Raw genomic sequence first — 18,336 nt, forward strand, 5'->3', positions numbered from 1 at the left:
TGAACTGCGATTGGGTTTCATGGGAATGCATTGCGAAACATAAATATTGAAAAGATTGACAGGTCTAGAACTGTTGTGTACTGTCTGTATTTGCGTCTCACATTTGGAATTTGTGTATCATTGTATTGTGCCGAGGTCTCATTATTGTCTGGGTGTGTGTGTGTGTGTGTGCACAGGGGTTCAGGGCTGAATGGTGCCAGTCTAAGAGTGTCTCTGTGGTGCCTGCCTCAAGATTGATTTATCAAGACATAGAGAACAAGGCAACACCCCCCTCACACCATCTTTCTGTCTCTCTTTAAAAAAAAAAACACACAAACTCCCCAATACAACCCCACCCCCATCACAATCACATTTTCCCCTCAGACAAGTGCTTTGCAGCCGGAGCTAGACACCGTCTCACACACTCATGCAGGGCGTGGGCCGATGGGGTGGGGGGCGGCTGGCACCGAGGGGAATCATAACACTTGATGGTAGCAGAGCATGTCGGATGTAAACAGCATCATTTTCTCTTATTTCATTTACGACAGAATAAAATATGGAAATAAAACATGTGGGTGGATGCGTCTCCCCCTCCCCGCTCAAAAACTTCCGTCTCTCGCCCGCATCATTATCCGTCTGCGGCGTTTTCAATCGGCTGGCGAGACTGAGAGCTCACGGGGAAAAGAAAAGCCAGCAGAACATTTTTAATCTCTACCCTGTTCCTGACAAGAAAAGAAAAAAAAATCTAAAAAAAATAGGAATGAAAAAGCAGAGGAGAGAGGAGTTGCAATGTGGGTTGAGTGAGATATGAGGGGGGCTTTTTTATAAACAAAATACTGTATACTATTGTACAGTTATGATATAGGAAAGTAACGGCATGGTATTTTGAATTATACCATGGAACCAAATTATTACTAAACTGCATAGTTGGACATTATCAGCATCAGAAAATATGTTGTCTGTTTGGCTGATTAACAGGAGAGCTCTTGAAAGCACTCTCTCTGACAACCTTGTCAACAACTAATAAACATTTTCTAGTTTGTTTTTTGTTTTGTTTTTTTAGTTGAGTAAATATTGCATAAAATAAGTGTTGATTTTATTTCATCTGTATTATATCTTATTTTCTATCTATATTAGCAGGGTGCAAAGTAAACATTGCCCAAGTGCCAAATGCAAGTACAATTTGGCTTACGTGATTAAATAAGTTGGCCATGATGGCTGCTAACTTTATTAGGAACTGAAAAAAATGTATGATTTAAGTTGAACTGAAGAAAAATATGTAATGATTCAAGGAGTAATAACATTAACATTAAAAAAAACATTAAATTTGTTTTTGTTTTTTCTCAAGAATGTATTTTCCCCACATTTTTTCCTTCCTGATTGATTCATTTTATTAAAACACAAAAGAAAGTACTGAAAGAGTCTCAAACCAGCACAGGTCCAACACAAAAATGAAAAATAATCACAAAACTGCTATTTTTCGCATGAAAATAGCTAAATAATCCCAAAGGACATCATTTAAGAATTACATTCTATCATATTTTAAATAAAAATAAACCAAAACACTTTAACGTTCCATGTCAGATAAAAAGAAAAATAGCTTTACATTTTCTTCACCCAGGATTGTCAAAACACTGATGTTGGACAAAACTTACAATTAAAAAAATACTTCAAAATACTTCAAAAACCACAATGAAAGTCCCATGATGATTTTTTTTTTAGTTACAGTTGTAATAGAAATTATTCAACCCCCATTGCAAATCATGTTTATTGGCAAACTGTTTGCAATGAACAAATAGTAAACAATAGTAATTGGAATCATAACAGCAATGAAATGAGTGTTCTATTAAATACTAAATATGCTTGCCGTGAAGAGGTTGAACAATTCTGAGACTGCAGAAGTCATAAGAAGAAGCATTTTCAGTTAAATTTGGGGAAACCACTTAAAACGTTTGTTGTGTTGAGCTAGTCCTTATTGCAAACGACTGAAAGTCTGTAAATTGCCAATAAACCAGATTTGCAATGGGGGTCTAAATGTCTCCCATATTGCAGTAAAGAAAATAGACACACAATGAGTTGAAAGGTAGCTTATTTTGACTTTAGAGGACTTAAAGCTTAAGACGATAAGAGTCAGATCAGTATATAAGGAGATGAATTCCACATCAGATAAATGCTAATGCAGCCGTTTCAGCTTGATCCCTTGTTTAAAGATTGTATCAGAATGTACTTGTTTCTAAAGGGCAGGTTTTTTTTGTTTTTTTTTTAACTGCGTCTGGCTCAGCCAGACAACATGATCTTATATATCTGCAGCAGAAGCTTTCACAGATCATTGGTTGACGTTATTGGCTGGAGAAGTGCGGACCTGGGCTTCATTTCATCCTTTCTAATTGACCTTCTATTCTTGCTGTGCTGATGGGGTTATTTTATCAATTTCTGTCTTAACGGAATAGTCCCGTCAAATCTAACAATTCTGGTGCATGCAATATTTACCCATATATTTACACACGAGGAGGCGTTTCGTGGTTGTTCTATGTTTATTGTTGTTTTTCTCCTCCTTTTTGGAGTTTAACAGCCCAAATATATCTTCATTTTAACATAAAAAAAGAACATAATTCAGGTTTGGAATGACGTGGAGGTGAGTAAATGATGGTGAACTACCTCTTAAATCAATCTCAGAGATGAATACAAAACAATCGCAGGTGAGATATGAACTAAAATAATAGTCTACTCTAGACAGAAAATGACAGAACGTGTGTTTGTCTGGTTCATGAAGACATGAGGTGTTTGTGACCATCATTTGCCCCCTCAGGTGTCAGCTGAGAGCCCGTCTTTTGGGGCGGCGAGAAGACGAGAGAGAGCCAGAGAGAGTGCATGAAAAGGGCACAAGCACATTATCGTCTCGTTTGGTACAGAGGGTGCCAGACTATAATGAATAAAGGAGGCGATATTAAAAAAATGAGAGAAAAAGAGGTGTGAGGACGCCAAGCGCTTGGAGAGACACAAAGGGACACGATAAACCCTGATAAAGTCAAAGAATCTTGGGAATGGAATACTAGTATGTGCTTTCTTCATACTGAAGATACTCTTCGTACTTCATACTCTATATACAGTGTGCTGCCAACTACTATTTTAAAATCAGTGTGTGAAACAGAATGCAGTGTGCAGCAATAAACTTTTCAAGAATTTAAAGTTTAATAGAAAATTAAATCATGGCAATTTTTTGGCATGGTGAAATAAACAAAAGCAAAGAATCAAACTTTTCCACTGACATTCTGAAGTAAAGTTTGATAAGGAGGCGCTTCCTCACGGTGCAATTTCAGGATCGGATGGACCCAATATTTTCTCTTTCTTCTCTTTTCAATAAGAGAGAGGGAAACAAAATCATCCTCACTGCTTGACAAATCCATTTTGTATTTTTGCGTCCCACAAAGGTTTAATAAATACGCATCGGACTCAGTGTGCAAGGTTTCTGTGCGTGACGAATTTTTAGGCTGACGGACACGGAAAAACGCATGCGAAAATTTCGGACTCAGTGTGCAATGGCCTTAAAGGGTTAGTTCACCCAAAAATAAAAATTAAGTCATTAATTACTCACCCCCATGCTGTACCAACCCCGTAAGACCTTCGTTCGTCTTCGGAGCACAAATGAAGATATTTTTGATTAAATCTGAGAGCTGTATAACTACCACATAGGCTCCTAAGGGAATGACTCTTGTCGGCCCAGAAAGTCAATGAAGAAAATGTTTAAATATTCCAAGTGACTACAGTGGCTCAACTATAAGTTTATCAAGCGACGAGAATACTTTTTGTGCGAAAAAACAAACAAAAATAACAACTTTATTGGACTATTCCTTTTCTTCCTTGTTGGCCTGAAACGAGATTTCAATACGATTTCCACGACGCATGCGCGAGAATTGCGATCAACTACTTCAGTTCAGCTCTCGCGCATGCGTCGTGGAAATCTCTGGAAGTCTCGTTTCAGGCCAACAAGGAAGAAAAGGAATAGTCGAATAAAGTCGTTATTTTTGTTTGTTTGTCGACTTCGGACAAAAATGAACATTTCTAGAGCGCAAGCGTCGACTGCCTGCATTCGTGCACGCTAACAAACGGAGGATACTTTGAAAGGCATATTACAGCATAGAGCCAGACCGATAAATCGGCAGACCGATATTATCGGCCGATATTTGGCATTTTCCAAACTATCGGTATCAGCAGTTATAATGGCCGATAAATTAGTATTTCAAAAATAAAATAAAAACGGACGAAACACGCTTGAACCATGTCATGAGTGTTGGAGTTGTATAGTTTGTCCACCAGAGGGCACTCTACACCATTCCTGTTGGCAACACTCGTTGAGTTGGTCACAATACATATTGCTTGAATAGCAATTAAAAGAACATCCCCATCAGTTCTCTTAACTCAAATAAGCATGACAAAATTTGTGCAATTTGCAGTATGACGTAATCCATTGCTAAATTATGGCTCATCATAGACTAGCTAACCACAAAGCGAGCTAATGCAACTCCCATCAGTCTGTTCTGTTGTGACAATAAAAGAAACAAGTTTCTTTTTAAAATGCATTAGCATATTATTTTAGTAAAAATTCATAAATAACTAATGTTAGGGAAATCTGTTCATGTTTTGTTGCGCGTTATTAATAAATATCGGCCGATATATCGGATTTTAAAACCCAAAAATATTTGTATCGGTATCGGCCTTCAAAATCCTTTATCGGTCGGGCTCTATTACAGCATGTTCGACATATGCTAGAGTAAAAAACAAAAGGTACTCTTTGGGCTTTAGTACCACAGCACTATATAGGGGACTGGGGAAAAAACACACTGGCAGGTCTCTACGGTGTGTGCGTGTTCATGGAGGTGTGGACAGCAAAAAGGCCATGACATTAATGCCGGGTAAGGGGACGGGGGGTCCAAACACTCTGCTGGTAGCACTCGCTCTCAGCAATGCTGGAAGTGTCAGCTTCCACCCAATCAATGGTTCTTACGGTAGCACTAACAGTGTCTAGACGACAGGGTCATTGACTGCTCTTCAGAAGTGTGTGTGTGTGTGTGTGTGTCTGAGTACAGAGGTCGCACGCAGGGCACGCGCTCTCCAGCAAGACAGACAAGGCATTACATTGAGCGTGCATGTGGGGGGAGATTGCTATCTCGTCTCCACATACCTCGACACACACACACAATCTGTTGGCAGACTAAACATTTGACTTCAAAGGCCACGTGGTGAATTAAAGCATGTCTGTTCTGTCTGCGACCGTGTCTAATGTATGAGTACACTAGAAAAACGAAACTAAATTCAAAACGCGTGTCCTAAAAGGCCCAGGTTTAGACACAAAGATGACATAACTTTACAAAAGCTCACCAACACATCCTTAATTGCTTGGTTCCTGTTGTACATATACTTAACGTGCACTGTTGCCTTACTGTGATGTTAAAAACCTCAGCGCTCAAGGGAGAAATAGAGTTAACTTCAAATGTCTGCCGTTAAACCTATTCAGCTATTCTTGTTTCACTAGCCTGGATGCCAGCCCAAACTCCGCCCACAACATTTTTTGGTCGGGAAGTTCGGTAACTGTTCGGAGTAATTATGATCAGACAAGAAATGTTCGGGCCAATCAAATTGCCAGGGCGGGCTTTATACGATGATGGACAGGTGATCTGCAAGGACGTAATCATCACGTTATGAAAGAGCGCTTAATTGCTTTCCCATTAATTTTAATAGACAAACAGAGAACTGCAATCAAGGCATTTGTCAATCGGAAGGATATTTTTGCCGTCCTTTCTACATGATTCGGCAAAAGTGCAACTTATCAGCTGGCTCTGACGGTCGTTAAGAAGACGGGACGTAATGAAAAGCCTGTGGTCGTTGTGGTTTCTCCTTTGGTCGCACTCATGGAGGACCAAGTAAAAGACGCAACACTCGTTATTTAACTTCTAAAATAAGTAAGTTCTATAGTTGAAAACTGTATTTGACTTACTGCATTGCTCTGATTGGTTGTAGGTCTACCGACTATCCAATTGAGTGCAGAGTTTGTTTTTTTCCCTGGCTCGATTAAGACACGCCTCATAATCAAAGAAGCCCAATGAAGCAGTTTCAGAAGTCAAGCTATTGTTTCACATGAGCCCCTTTTCCACCAAAGCATTTTGAGAGCCGGTTCGGAGCCGGTGCCTGCGTGCGAACCAGTTCTTTGTGTTTCGACTGCCAAAGAACCGGTTCTCGGCCAGGAGAACTGGTTCCAAAGCGGAACCAACTCTTTGCTGGACTAGAACCGTTCTTTTACCACGTCATGCTTACGTCGGGGTCTGGGGCGGGTTTAGACGTGTCCTAAACAGAAAGCCAAGAGAAACATTTGCAGAAACACGACGGAGTCCGCCTTTGTAATTGTTATGCTTGTTAAGCGTTTTTTTTTTCTTCAATAAAATTTTTTTTATTGAAGACATTATAAGCAAAGAAGAAAACAGTCACAATATAGAACAAATAAATGGAAAGAAACAAAGACACAAGACAGGGGTACATAACTTATCAGAAAAGATTACATACCAACGACTTACATATTTTTAATTGTTTTTAAAGCATTCTTGGTACACGAGTTAGAGATAATCCCAAAGTAATAATGTACTTGCAAGCGTTTCTAGCTAAGACGTATGGCGACGTACACAGTGACGTAACGACGTCGTTCCCTGGGCGCTCTAGTCAGTGGAAAAACAAATAGGATCTGAAGCGGTTCGCACGTTGACCCAACTTTGAACCAGCACCAGTTCCGAACCAGTTCTTTTTTTGGTGGAAAAGGGGTAATGGATCATCATAACATCCATCCATCCATCCTTCAATAGACCTCTCTCATCACTTAATTCGTATAGGCGGAGAAAAAAGGACAGCATGTACTGTCCTACATCCCATCAGGTCAAGCAAACGTCATAATTTCTCTTAAAAGCATGGAATGCAAAACAGAACGTTTTATTTATTTATTTTGACACAAAACTCCCATCTGCTTAAACATGGCGAGTTTTGACATTTAAAACTTCGTTCTTTTAGCTAAAGTGTTTTTAAGATTCGCCTGTTCTGTCTCCCCGTTCCTGAATGCATCCGATTGTGTTCACAATGTTCCGGAGCATGCAGCCTCTTTCTAAAGACGCCCTGTGTTAACAGATGACGAGAGACACAAGCCACAGCTGTACGTGCAGTACAATCTAAAGAATGAGGGCTTGTACAGTGCTGTTCTGTTCCGTACACACACACACACACACACACACACACACAGAGATCTCAACTGAAACCATGCCAACTGCAGACAGAGTCTGCCACAGCACCAGCGAACATTTATAGCATAGTTTTCACACAGGAAAGGTGAGGTTTGTGTGTGTGCAAGAGAGAGACACGGGGAGCATTAATGTGTGTTAGCATTTACGCTTTGCTATTTAAAGATTTTGCAACAATTTTCACCCAAACGCCTCTATGAGAAGTCAACTAGCACATGGTTTAGACTTTAGAGGTCATCCCTCTCACTCAAATAAGACAGAATAAGAAAGTGTCTAATTTCCTGAAAACGTAAGTGCGGTTCATACCAACTAACGCCACCACATTGGCTCAACATATAATTCTGTCCTCTGAGAAGGCGCACCAGAGGGGTATGGCCTGGGTCATAGGCTTTGCCCCGAGAGGGGATTAAAAAAAAAACACTATGCAAGCCTGAAGCGTGTCCATCTGGACTTTCTATCAGAAATCATGTCCCACAGGCGCTAACTTGGGGCACGTCCATGCAATATGTTCCGCAAGAGCTAGCCAGATCTTAGCAGCACTGGCAGAAGACAGACAACACTACGAAAAGACAAAGGCTTAATCTGAGGTATGAGACACAAAGATGGTCTGTACATAGAAACACTGGAAGCATGTAGAGCTATGCTGTGCTTCAAAATACAAGATTCATTTATGGGTGAATCATAAATTCAAATTTGACCCCATTGACACTACTTTTTTTGAAAGAAGTCATTTGAAAGTGCCCGTATTGGTTTTTCGAATATTTCCTTTCATTAACTGTGTTTGTGAATGTAAACGTTGTAAAGTCAAAAGTTGTCTCTCAAAAGAAAGAATTACTCTGAACCGCCTAAATGAGTCGTCTGTAATCTGTTCCCAAATCTTGAAGTTCAACTCGGGTTTCACAAAATGCACTTGAAACTGAAAGATGGGTCAGTACCCCAGTAGCTTGCACCTCAGAATCACAACCTGGAAGTATGAATAATTACTGATGTGTATTTTGAGCACCAGGTAGAAAATATATATTTACATTTATTCATTTATCCAAAGCGACTTACAATTGCTTTATATGTCGGAGGTCGCACGCCTCTGGAGCAACTAGGGGTTAAGTGTCTTGCTCAGGGACACATTGGGGTCTCACAGTGGATTTGAACCCGGGTCTCTCACACCAAAGGCATGCATCTTATCCACTGCGCCATTACCACCCCTGTATATATATATATATATATATATATATATATATATATAGTTTAGTGTTTTATACTGTGTAAGTTTCTGGCTAACTCACATCAGTCCCATTCGATTACATGGAGAGGGTGGTGTTTATGACCTATCCTTCAACCAGCCACTAGGGGACAGCCAAAATGTTTTGACTTGACTTTTCAGGATGCATTTGGCAAACTTGGCTAGGACAAGGATGTGCTAGCCCTATCCCAAATGGCACCCTAAGCACTCGCAGTCTTCCTAAAAGTCTGCACTTTCACAAGGTAACGGCGCTTTGACTGTCGGGAAGTAGTCTGCTGTGGAGCTCGCATCAGTGCGGCCTCGGCAAAAGTGCATATCGACCGCAAAGGGAGCGCTCGCGAGCACCCTTCTGAAACCTAAAATGACAAATGGGACACGCTACGGTCTTTTGGACTTAACAGTAGGGTTGGGTATCGTTTGAATTTGAACGATTCTGATTTTGATTCCGATTCCGATTCCTTGTTTCGATTCCGGTTCCTAAAGAGTCTCGATTCCGATTCTTTTAAGAGGCAGGGTCAAAAAAGTTTAGCTAACCTTGCTAACCAACGGTCTTTCTGAAGGAAATACTCCTTCTGTCACAAATACTCCTTTTGTCACAAATTTAGCATTTTGCCGAGATTTCGTTGTAAAAGTTTCGTTTAGAAAAGTGAAGCTACACTCGTCGGACCGCCGACGTAAGCTACTCATGTTCGACTCACGACTCACGCACTTCGTGAAAAATTCGAGCTAGAAAGAGCCGCCGATTTTGCATGTGTTTTACTCGACAGGTGAGTAACACGGTGTTCTGTATTCAAATTTCATGTCAGTAAACCATGCAAAACAATTAGTATTATTGTTAGAATGTCTTGTTGTCTATGCATTTGATGTGAAAAGGTCATATTCACCGCGAATATTTCTCGGAATGTGAACTGTTGGCTGTATCTTAGAAAACGGTTATTTCAGTTTAATGAAAAACAAGCATGTCATTAAACGCAAAAGTTATAGAAATCGAACTTTACCTCATCCGTGACAACTAATTTTCGATTCCCGTCTGACTGATTTATCCCATCATCCCATCATCAAGCAAAGCCGTTGTTGTTGTTTTAAATGTAACGCCCTCTAGCGGCATACAATCTTAGGTATTGCACCTTTAATGTCCTAGTCATTTTTGCTGTGATATCTAAATTATGTATAAAAATAAAATAAAAAATTCACCAGCATCTAAAATGTTGGTTTACAACCATAAATAAAAAAGGTTGGTTGATCAAAGGGTAGAAGAATAGTCTGTCTCAGTAGTGTGTGTCGTGCCCTATACTGTGAGACCTTTCCTCTTCAGGCCAAGCGAGTTTGGCTGAACACGAGCCATGGCGCGAGTGCTGTCCCGAGAACAGTTTGACCGCACAGTCGGGAGAGGGACGTCACACATTCCCCGCCTGTGTCAGGAAGCTTTCCCGCTATGCTGTAGGAATGCAGGCTTCTATCGGCTTTCTCTCCTCGAGCCAGGAAGAGAAGAGGGGGAGGGAGGCCGTGCGAGAGAGACGTGGGCAGGCCACAGGCGAGGAGCAGTCTGCCTCGCCACTTATGGGCATGTTAGGTGGCAGCAGCACAAATGACCATACATGAGTCTGAAGCTGGTGGAAGGACTGTTGATGTCACACAATGCAGTTCTGTGGCATCTGTTGCCTGGTTTGGCCATCAAGCAGTCAGAGTTAAAGTACAAGTCTCATCTCATTCCATGAACTGTAATCAGGATCCCTGACCCCAATCTTTGTCATAGCCATAGCCATGTCTCAGGTCAGCTGATGAATGCTGCACCACCATAGCTGGCTGAATGATGTCTGCATGGATCAGCAAAGCCATCTAGACTCATCACACCACAGCGATCAAATTACAGGCCTAGCCTGGCTCACTCGCTCACCAGACGTGAGACAGGGTTGGGAATGTTTTTATTCTGTGTTTTTGTCCATCTAATGTGCATGCAATTTTTTTAGCTATGACAATGCCACGCAGAACACCAGTGCTGCATGCATGCACCAATGGGATATTACCTCTCCAAAATACTGAAGTTTGCAAGTATAAATATGCAAAACTACATGTTTTTAAAAATCCAAAGATTTTTAACCAGAAACGCAAAATTCATGATGAAAGATGCAATGTAATGGCCATTGCCCAAATGTTTGACCCTTGTGTACTGCTGTATTTATGCTTTTGCATAAGCACCACCTACTGTCAGAACATTTGCATTGCTGTGAACAGGCCTTTAGGATTTGGTCGCTGGAGCTTTTATGGAGATTAATTTAAGCACACATAATGTCTCAGAGTAGGTTTTAGCATGCTAGCATGAAGTGATGATAGAAATTACACACTTTACCTTTAAAGTTCTCCCATACAAAAAAAAAGTGTACCTAGTCAAACATAAACTCGTTGGACGACTAGCTGACAATCCTGACCCATACCTAATAAATGTTTTTGGGTTACAAATTGTTGCATGTTGAAAATATCTCCAAAGGTGCCTAATTGCTGAACTATTTCTTGGTAATTTTCAGTGTCCAATAATGCATGCTTCTTCTTTTTTTTTTTTTGCTAATATTAACCACATTTGCATGAGCAATGAAAAGGAAAATGTTCTTAAAATTAACATCTTTCAGTTGATTTCTTTAAATGTATTTAATGCTAATGGATTAAGCTAGAGGCTGAATAGTTCACAAAGGGGTCAGTGGCATTAAAACACTATACTTTTATGTGGTTTCACTAATTGTATTGTATTAGAATGTAAATTGTGACCTCCGAAATTTCCAGGTTTCGGCAATGGGACGTTTACGAATTTAATAATTCTGGTTTGAGAGCCGTTCAGCTGGAACGCTTCAGAGACATGTCTGAGGACAGACTACACTTCAATGGACACAAGAGAAAGCAGGAGAGCGTTCTCAGATTTAATCTCCATGAATAAATATGTTGGCAAGCAAAGGCTAGATATGCATCAACACTCTCTCAACATATAATATTTCATTCTGCTCTGCATTTTGGATGTGTGATTGACGTGGGGTATTTTTTTTTTTGCTTTGTTTACTGGCTCCCAAAGTAAAATCTACAACAAGTAGATAAAAGAATAATATTATAACCGCACCAATCCGTTCAGTTAAAAGTCTTGAATTATTTTTCAAAAAAATACTAAGATTGAAAACGAAAACGAAAGACCTTGGCATTCTTTCCAGTGCCGTGCATCCGACCTCACAGGCTTGAGGCAGGCCTCGAAATCACTAACACTCCCTCTTCCTGACCAATGAATTATTCCTGCAGGAAACTAATCCATCAATAAGCCTTCAAAGCAAAAAGATGCGTTGAACCAGGACTCTGATCAATATTTATGGGGCATACATGAATAAAACTGAGCTTCTTCAAAGAGAAACCTGCAGAAAGACAGAAAAGCCCTTTTTCTGTTCCTCGCCACAGCCGTAGATGCTAAAACCTGGTGAATTTGGAGTCTTAGCCTGAGCTAGAACCGAGAGACTCCCTGGGTGGACTGGGAAGGGTGCCTAAGATGGCTAAAAATAAAGATCGAGGAAAAACAGCGGCCTGTTAGTCCCTAATCAGTCTCCCAAGCTTAGGAACAAGTACATAGATGGCTTGTTGCTAACAGGCTTGCTCCCTAATGCTCCGGCACCACAGGAGTGTAGATTTATGTAGCACATCTATTATGATGTAGTGATTGTTGTTGATGGAAGGCATGTGAATGAGTCACAATAAGCACTGTTTGCTGGCTCTGCTCGAAACATTATTACACCCCGTGAAATCAAAAGTGAAGCTTTGTAGGTTTTAGTCTGGCATAGGCATTTGGCATATAGGCCGACACATTTTTACAACACCTATCTTTCCCTTCTATGAAAATTAAACACATCATCATCATCATCCTCATCTTTTCACAGGCATATCTTTAAAATGAGAATGCCCCCTCTCTCTGGACTAGAAATAGCAAATTATGGGCTGTTCAACAAAGTGCTTGCTTGCTATTTACTAGAGCCAGACCGATATATCGGCCGGCCGATATTAGGCATTTTCCATAATATCGGTATCGGCAGTTATAAATGGCCGATAAATTAATATTTAAAAAATAAAATAAAAACAGACGAAACACGCTTCAATCATCTCTCCTTGGCCTGTTATATTGAAAATATATGTTTTACAATTTGCAGTATGATGTTATCTATTGCTAAATTATGGCTCATCATAGACTAGCTAACCACAAAGCTAGCTAATGCCACTATCATCAGTGGAAGACCGCTAACGTTAACATTAATGAGCTTGGAAACCACAATGAACTTTTTCTGCCTAAATAAAGTAATTATTACTGTATTTATAAATAGCATGTCCCTGCATTGTAAAATGTAAGTTATACTTGCGAGGAGTGAACATTTAGACATAGAGAAAAAGTATCATACGTATCTTGTGCAGAAAAGTTAGCTTTTCTTTGAAATCCAACAATATTTAATAAAAAAAAAATATCGGCCGATATATCGGAATATCGGATTTTAAAACCCAAAAATATTTGTATCGGTATCGGCCTTCAAAATTCTTTATCGGTCGGGCTCTACTATTTACTGAATACTACCGTACCATATCCACAGCATATTAAAAAAAGCAACTAAAACAGTGGGCATTAACCTATCATGAGCATTTCAAACATGCCAAGTCAAAACAAAATAAATGTTACATATTACAGCTGTAATCACACAAAAAATAGAAGACCATTCAATTCACGTACATTGCATTTCATTTGGCGTAAAATAAATCCAACTGTCTAAAAAACAGATTTGTCTGTTTCAAATATAAAACACATCAACTATAGCAAGAAAATTGAATTTGCAAGCCATTTCATAGCATCTTCAACATGAAGTTAAAGTCAAAATCCTGCTACAAATAAACCAACAGCCATTTATCTGCATCAGTACATAAGTATGAATGGACTCCATAAATACACTGAAGGAGCGAGTGAGTCATGGCATGCTATCAACATATTTGTGGTAGGATTCAAAAGATTACGGTGTGTGTTTGCTCCAAACTGGACTGCGTTTTTTATCAGCTGTGGACAATGGCAACAATATAAGGTCACTGGCAAAATACTGTGATGTAAAAACAACAAAAACTGCAGCACCCAGCATAAACAGCTGGGCCAAACTTCAGACAGGTCAACAAAAAAAAAAAACTTCATGGAGGACAACTTTATTTTTCATATCCTCTCAGCACTATCTTTAATACAGTCCTATCAGGGCAGAAGGCTCTCTCGAGAACAACATTAGCTGCATCAAGTTATCCAGGCTTTGCTCATGCACGGGCTCAGATGGAATTTCAGGAATTTATTCCCCAATTTTAAGTGGAAAAACTGCGTAATTAAGCCATGAATATGATCACACTAGACTTTGAGCGAGTAACTTTTGAGACTAGACTTTTTTTACTCTACTACTACTCTCCAACCACTTTCCAAGAGGTCACAGTGTGACGTATCATTTATCTATTGGTCACACACATCTTCACGTGACCAAACTCGAACTTTGGAACGCAGCGAAACGCACAACTTCTTTGTATAAGCTTGTATTTTCAGCTTGTCTTGGTTTGCATATGTTTTAATGGAAGGCATTGGATTGAAAAGTGTAGTGTGAACACCCCCTTTATGTGTTTGAGGCCTGGTTTCACAAACATGGCTTAGATTAAGCCAGGATTTGATAAAAGTGCCTTACTGGTGTGCACCTTGAGATAAAACAACAGCACTGACATGTTTTAAGATATGTACTAACATGGATTTTAGTCTGGGACTAAGCCTTGTTAATGAAAGCGGGGGGGAAAATGTTTTAAAATGATTATTTTACTTATAGCTGAGAGTGTCATCATCCAATTATTCAAAATATTCAGTAAATGAATAAACTAATATTTTCATTTAAAAATGTTTTTTTTTTTGTCATTAATTACTTCATAATTCCCTCACCACTAATCGCTTGGTTTAACTTCGGAACACAAATCAAGATCTTTTTGATGAAATTGGAGAGCTTTCGGACCAATTTTTAACCAAAGAATTCCAAATCTGATTGCTTTTTACATGATGAAGAGATTGAATTTAGGCTTTTATTCACATATAAACATTCAACTCACACATCAGTTCTAGTAAACAGAAGCATGATCGCTTGACAACCAAGAAACAATGAGATTCATTCCTGTGTGTTACGCAGCACATTTGAGCTTCTGCATGAACCAATGAGGTTTATTCTTGTGAGTTAATGTTCGCTGATCAATGTTTAAATGTGAATAAAAGCCTAAATTCAATAGCTTCAGAAAATTTGGACTAAACCGCTCAATTCATATGGATTAGTTTTACTTTTTGAAGCGTCGAATTGGTAGTTGCGTAGCTGTCAATGGAGGGAGATTTCATCAAAAATACCTTAATTTGTGTACCAAAGATTAATAAAAGTCTTGCAGGCTTGGAATGACATTAGTATGAGCGATTAATGAGTGAACTAACATTTTAATGTTGTTTTAGGTGGGGTACCACTGCTCTACAAGACTATACAAGACCAAAAGTTTCCATGACGTACTTTTGATGGGTGTTTATGAAATGGACACTGAGAGAAACCGTAAGTAGAGGGGTCAGTGTGGAGGAGTATCACTTAATTTGCCAGATTTAAGAAAAAGCAGAGACTATGTTCCAAAACCTATTAAGCTGTCTTGCTGTCTACTGCCTACAAAAGGCAACTGTACCAGCAGTATTCCCATGATGCTTTAAAATAGTGCCTACTCAGGCAGCTCTGTAGTTTTCAGAACAAAGCCACATCCTTGTTATGGCGCTGGACTGTGTGCATCACTAGGAACAAATGAGGAAATCTAGGGCCTGGGGCTCCACATAATGCCACTTTATGTTACTTCAAACATGCAAAATGACCCCAGGAAAGAGACAGAGGAAGTTTTTCCAAGAATTACTGTCTAGCCACATTTTAAGGTACCAGACAGTATGGGCTGAATTATGCATCTTTGTGAGACTGAAAGAGATTGCAGTCATGGTCTCTGATTCACCTCTCTCTCAGACATGATGAATTATGAGTCTTCAAATTGGACCCTGAGGATGTTTATACGCCTATAAGGGAGTAACAGTGGAAGAGCGCCATTACATGTCAAAAATGCACAAATATAAACATTTTGAAAGCACGCTTCATTATATTATTTTGCTGTGTGTATGCTGTGCGCATAACATGACACATTGCATAAAAGTGTACTACAAAGCCGTACAACTTACAACAAATCTATAAAAAAAAGATAATGCAGAGACAGCATCCTGATATTTCTGTTGCATAATACAAACTGAGGTTATACGGTCACAGGTAACTTATATTTCTAAGTTCATACTGTGTTTACCTTCTCGACAGAAACTTTTAATTAGACGGGGATACTAAAGTTCTGACTTTTCAGCAAATAAAAATAAAAACTATTAGACCAGAAAGTTTAGAATGGCACAGCCCCGTGTATTTAACCTAAGAACACCGCAGTCGTGAACATTTATGCAGCATAAATCAATAAGCGACGGTCCCTTTAAGAACGTGAACGCGTCTTTTCCATTGCGACTGTCTGCAACAACTTCAATTGCTTTTTCTTTGCAGAAATGCAGCACAATTACTCCCCCGAAACACCCCGGGCCACCATCAAATAACTCCATATGATAGATAGAAATGGCTTACGTTTGTAAATGTGTCGTCGTGATGGGGACCGAGCCGCAGAGGGAAGTGTCTCTCCTCCAGACGAGGCTGTCAAGAGCGTCTAGACTGACTGTCTCACTCTCATGGCCAAAACTCAGCAGAGCACAAACTCCCGTTGTGTTCCAGTCAGTCCAGCCCTCCGTCTCGCTCTAGGAGTCATTTACAACACACTAGAGCGACATCTGCAGGACAGGAGTACCAATGAGCGCACAGACAGATGATAGATAGATAGATAGATAGATAGATAGATAGATAGATAGATAGATAGATAGATAGATAGATAGATAGATAGATAGATAGATAGATAGATAGATAGATAGATAGATAGATAGATAGATAGATAGATAGATAGATAGATAGATAGATAGATAGATAGATAGATAGATAGATAGATAGATAGATAGATAGATAGATAGATAGATAGATAGATAGATAGATATTTTGAGCTCATTTAAATAAAAAATTGAGTTTCATAAATAGAAACTCAAAATATTATGTTATCTGAACCACATAAATTATTTACGTTGATTTTACAAAAGATACAATTAAATTTACGACGTCACTCTGTAGGCCAAAACGCGGAAGTGAGTTAGCATTTTAGCACTACGGTTCCCTCGCTCTAAAGTCTATGGGATTTTCGAATGGGTTTTTGCTAAATCGCCTGAAATAAGGTCTGTGGTGAACAAAACCTCTAAATATTTTCACGTTTTGATATATGACATAGAACACACAGTTATAACCTGCTTGTGTTTTTTTTTTTTTACTTTTTTGTGTCTGATTTTATTTTTTAAAATCTTTATATAGGCTTCAAAATGTATACATTCTGGATTAACTTGTAAAGATTATCTTGATAGACAAAACGTGTAAGGGTCACAACTAAACACTGATCTTATTTTTTTTTTTTTTTTATTTTTTTTTTTTTTGCGATTTTCCAAAAGTCTATGGGGAAAATGCATTGGTTTTCGACCGAGGGAACCCATGCGCCGCTAGCTTCCGAGTTGTCCTACAAAGTGACGTCATCACTTCGGCACTCTATACAGTTTGGATAGATGATTGATATTGGATGGATGGGTGGACAGACAGACTTATAGAATAGCCTATGTGTATAACAGACAATAATGAGGATGAAAAAAAAGGTATTTATTAGCAACCAGTATGGCAATGCCTGTGTGTGTGAAGACTGAAGGCCAGACATCACCACCTGGAGTGAGTTTAACTGCATGGGGCCTGTGTGTGTGTGTGTGTGTGTGTGTGTGTGTGTGTGTGTGTGTGTGTGTGTGTGTGTGTGTGTGTGTGTGCGTGTGTGTGTGTGTAAGTCTGTCTGGAGGGATGAGACAGCATTAGGATGGGGAAAGGGAGGTGCTAATTTTGCAGAGGTGTTGTGTCATTTATCCTCTTAAAAACTAATTTACCAAAACATGACTGAACCCCCTGGCAGGGATTTAACAAGTGTGTTTGTCATTACTGTCTGGTTGTGTTGTGTTGTGTATGAGAGAGTCAATGTAGACATGGCCACAGGGTTGGCAGGTGTGCAATCAGGCCACGATACTACAGTATGTTCTCTTGATTAACACACTCTCAGCAGCCTGAGGATCAAAGCCCTGAACAGTTACATCTGCCACAGACAGAAGAAATAAACCCAGAACTACTATGACCCAAATTGTTAGATCCGGCTCAGTAGCCTAATGGATGGTCAAGGCAGGACTTAGAAAACAAAATTGCAATTTGATGTATAGACACTATTCGATTTGTAACTACAATAAAAATGAGCAAATTCATATATAAATCTGTATTAACCTCACAAAATGCACAGTACAAAATTATTTCTTTGACAGTGTTTTTATTATTATTATTAATATGAGACAAATATTTGGATCATATGTGAGGATTAATTTCAAGGACATGCCTAAACATTTACTGTCCTAAAACAACGCCCATTTTAAAACTATGATTTATTTTTTATTTTTTTCATTGTTCCATTTTCATTTAAAAAAAGAACAATTCTCTAATACTACAATGCAAAAAAAAAATATATAATTTTATTACTAGGAAATACAAATATTTTAATACTGAAATGCAAAAAATATTTGAAATTATGTGTGCAGTACATCACAGTAGCATCTGT

The 18,336-nt window shown here is 39.1% G+C and overlaps 1 protein-coding gene across 2 annotated transcripts in view; it reads right to left on the bottom strand.

Moving 5' to 3' along the window:
- Nucleotides 1-16,344, bottom strand: part of ldlrad4a (low density lipoprotein receptor class A domain containing 4a) — a 79,506-nt gene extending 63,162 nt beyond the window's left edge. For both annotated transcript variants that reach the window (XM_039680961.2, XM_039680962.2), the window contains exon 1: nucleotides 16,194-16,344. The gene's annotated coding sequence lies outside the window, so the exon portion shown is untranslated. The remainder of the gene's footprint in view (nucleotides 1-16,193) is intronic.
- Nucleotides 16,345-18,336: the final 1,992 nt, after the last annotated feature.

Source organism: Pimephales promelas, chromosome 18, assembly GCF_988280905.1.
Source record: "Pimephales promelas chromosome 18, fPimPro1.hap1.1, whole genome shotgun sequence".
Taxonomy (NCBI): domain Eukaryota; kingdom Metazoa; phylum Chordata; class Actinopteri; order Cypriniformes; family Leuciscidae; genus Pimephales; species Pimephales promelas.